The sequence below is a fragment of the Pinus tabuliformis genome, chromosome Q (assembly GCF_031772625.1).
Source record: "Pinus tabuliformis cultivar Carrire ecotype Pingquan chromosome Q, CPIR1, whole genome shotgun sequence".
NCBI classification, from domain to species: Eukaryota; Viridiplantae; Streptophyta; class Pinopsida; order Pinales; family Pinaceae; genus Pinus; species Pinus tabuliformis.
This window is the reverse complement of record NC_142296.1, coordinates 516,325,208-516,329,515: the sequence shown is the minus strand read 5'-3', so window position 1 is coordinate 516,329,515 and position 4,308 is coordinate 516,325,208.

Here is a 4,308-nt window from a genome sequence, read left to right as displayed (position 1 = left end):
AGCCGCGATCAACATCATGAGTAGACAGACCATGGATCAGTTAAAACTTCCTAACCTTCTCTTTACACCTACTTTGCTGCAGCTTGCAGATAGATCAATCATTAAACCTGATGGTGTATTGGAAGATATTCCAGTCTCTCTAGATTCTTGGGAATATCCAGTTGATTTTATGATTTTAACTCCCAAGAATAATCTAGGAGGACATCCTCTTATTTTAGGAAGACCTTGGATGGCCACAGCTGATGCTTTCATAAGCTGTAGGTCTGGGGACATGTATATATCAGATGGTAATTCCACCAAGAAATTCAACTTGTATCCCCCAGCAAAAGCTATAAAAGAAATAGGAGAAGATGAATGGGTAGAGGATGAAGATACTATTCAACCTGTTCTAACCATCTCTGAGATCAGTGAGGATAGTCAAATTCTAAATACATTAGAAAATTTTGAAATACCTTTAGAATATGACTCTACACAATTTCAGTTAGATGCAGACATTGAATATCTCTCCTCTAGACAGATGTCTCTCTTCTCAATGGAAGAGTTTGGTAGTTCTACAGTTGAAATCCTTCCAGGAAAAACATTGAACATTAACAAAAACTTGGGAAGACCACAACAAGAAGAATTAACTAAACTGTTGCAAAAACATTCCACTGCCTTTGCATGGGAATACACTGACATGAAAGGAATCGATCCTAAGACTTGTATTCATCACATCTATATTGAAGAAAATAGCAGACCTATTAGGCAACCACAAAGAAGGATGAATCCAAACCTTAGGGAAATCGTGAAAGAAGAACTCCAGAAATTGCTCAAGGTAAACTTCATTTACCCCATTTCAGATAGCCAATGGGTTTCTCCCTTGGTTATAGTGCCCAAAAAGAATGGTAAATGGAGAGTTTGCATTGATTATCGAGAATTGAACAAGGCAACCTTAAAGGATCATTTCCCTCTACCTTTTATTGATCACGTACTAGACACTTTAGCAGGTAAAAAGTATTTCTCATTCTTGGATGGTTTTAGTGGGTATAATCAAATTCAGGTAGCACCTGAAGATCAAGACAAAACCACATTTACTTGTCCTTGGGGAACTTTTGCCTACCGAGTACTTCCTTTTGGATTGTGCAATGCACCCGCTACATTTCAAAGGGCTGTATTAGGAATCTTTTCAGATCTGATTCATGATTGTGTAGAGGTATACATGGACGATTTCACAGTTTATGGTAATACATTTGAAGAAGCTTTGGAAAATTTGGAAAAAGTACTGGTAAGATGTAAGGAAACAAATCTTTCTTTAAGTCATGAAAAGTGTTTTATGATGTTTACTGAAGGGATTGTTTTAGGACATCATATTTCAGGAGATGGGATTAAGGTTGATAGATCCAAAGTTGAAGTCATCTCTAAGTTACCTGTTCCAAATTGCCAGAAGGATGTTAGAAGTTTTCTTGGGTTCACTGGGTATTACAGAAGATTTATTGAAAACTTCACTAAGATAGCATCCCCTCTTTTCAAATTGCTTACCAAGGACTGTGAGTTCAAATGGGATCCTGAGTGTCAATCTGCCTTTGAAGCTTTAAAGACTAGAATATCTGAAGCGCCCATCTTAAGGGGGCCAAATTGGAAACTCCCTTTCCACATTTCTACTGATGCTTCAGATACAGCTCTAGGAGCTGTTTTGGGACAAAAGGATTTGATCCCTTATGCCATTTATTACACCAGTAAAAATTTGACTCCCACTGAGTTAAATTATACTGTTACAGAAAAAGAGTTCTTAGCTGTGGTACATGCGATCAATAAGTTTAGACACTACATAACCGGCTATGAAACCTTTGTCCATACTGATCACTCTGCCATAAGATATTTAATGAACAAACCTGTCACTAATGGTAGAGTTACAAGATGGCTTTTACTCTTACAAGAATTCAACATTACTGTGTTAGATAGACCTGGAAAACAAAACACAGTAGCTGATTTCTTGTCTAGAATCCAAAACACTAATGAAGATTCTCCAGTAGAAGATAAGTTTCCAGATGAATACTTATTTGCAGTGACTACCAAGACTCCTTGGTATGCAGATATGGCTAATTATCTTGTTACAGGGAAGCTTCCTCTACACTTATTTCCTAATGAGAAAAGGAAAATCATTCAGGGGAGTGCACATTATTCTTGGATTTCTAATGAATTGTTCAAAACAAGGCCAGATTGTATAATCAGAAGGTGTGTTCGGGAAGATGAAATGCCTGACATCCTTAAGGCATGTCATGATGAACCATGCGGCGGGCACTTTGCTGACAAGAGGACAGCCTATAAAATCCTTTCTCTAGGATATTATTGGCCTTCTCTCTTTAAAGATGCAAAGCAGTATGTTAGAAGGTGTGACAGCTGCCAAAGAGTTGGGAAACCAACTCCTTCAAATGAAATGCCTCTACAGCCTCAGGTATGCATCGAACCCTTTGAGAAATGGGCTCTAGATTTCGTTGGACCAATTAATCCACCATCAAAGCAAAAGAAGTATATACTGGTTTGTACTGATTATGTTACTAAGTGGGTAGAAGCAAAAGCATTGCCTTCTGCCACTGAAAATTCAGTTGTTCAATTTCTTTTTGAGGATATTTTCACTCGTTTTGGTGTCCCAAGGGAAATTGTGACAGATCAGGGCAGCCAGTTTACATCTAAATTGATGGAGAAGCTGATGGAGGAATATAAGATCAAGCACAGGACATCCACTCCCTACCATCCGCAATCCAATGGCCAAGTGGAATCTACCAATAAAGTTCTTGAAGGCATTATCACCAAGATTGTTCATCTTCATAGAAGAGATTGGGCGGAAAGGCTCCCTGAAGCCTTATGGGCCTATAGGACTACATGGAAGAACACAACAGGACATTCTCCCTATGAACTTGTTTATGGGAAGGAAGTCCTGCTCCCCATTGAGTTCCAAATCAAGACCTTCAAGATGGCAGTCCAATTGGGAATGAACCTCTCAGAAGCTCAAAGACACAGAATGGACCAGCTAAATGAGCTAGATGAAATAAGACAAGATGCAATTCTAAGGACCGATCTAGTTCAGCACCAAAGATCTAAATGGCATGATCGTCATATCAAAGAAAGAAAGTTTCAGAAAGGAGATTGGGCTCTATTGTTTGATTCAAAGTTCAAAGACTTCAAAGGAAAGTTTCAAACTCATTGGCTTGGGCCATATGAGATTGATGAAGTCTTTAGCAATGGAGCAGTTCGAGTGAAAACTATTGATGAATTTCATACTCCTCTTATTGTGAATGGCCACCGCTTGAAAATCTATCAAAAGCCATTCTCAAAAGAAGAGTTTGTCAAGTTGTTTAAAGAAGATTCTGCAATCAGGTTGGTGGAGAAGGATTCTTCTCCTCCATCAGCCTAATCTTTGGTTTTTGAAAAAAAAAAAAAAAAAAAAAAAAAAAAGAAAAAAGAAAAAGAAAAATAAATGTATGAGCCTGAAAACCAATCTCTGATTGGCAGTCTCATGCAGAAAACCTGAGGTGAAAATCAGGGTCACCTGACACCTCATGTTTTCCAAAAAAAAAAAATCTCTCTCTCTTCCATCTCATTTCGCCATTTCACCCACCTCATTCACTATCTCATTCATTTAATCGCTCTCACCTCACCTCATTTCTTTCCATCCATCCATCCATTCATTACATTTCATTCCATCAATAAAGTCATTTTTTTTGGACAACTAAAGTTATTTTGTGCAGCCGGAGGGTACCACTGCAGATTCCGCAGCCATCTGGAGATTCTGCAGCCATCTAACGATTCCGCAGCTCTCTGCACCTGCATAAAAAAAACACAGTCTGTTTGAAAAGAAATTTACAGTTCAGAAGTCATCAACAATAAGTGGAAAAGAGTCATGCAACAGCAATAAAACAATGAAGGGTTAGTGGAAAATGATCAAAGGCAATCCAAGCGTGAATCTGAGGTATGATCTAAATCCTAAACTTACGGTTATCTCATTTTGCAAAGTTTCCGGGGTTATGTTTCTTGCCATTTAATGTAATGATTACCAGTCTTTCCCATCATTCGACCAAAAATCCACGTATTCTCCCCACTCATCGGTCATGATTCATCACGATTTTGAAACTCAGTTGCGGCTGCTCCTCCATTAAGGTTTTCGTACCTAAGTGACGTAGACTACTGTACTACGTCTCTCTAAGTCATAATCCCGCAGCCAAGTGTAAACATATGATCGAAGCCTAAGGACCTAACCGTTTCTACCCATCATTTCATAACCCTCATACGCTCATATCATTCCATTCACGCTGTTTCATTTCCATATTT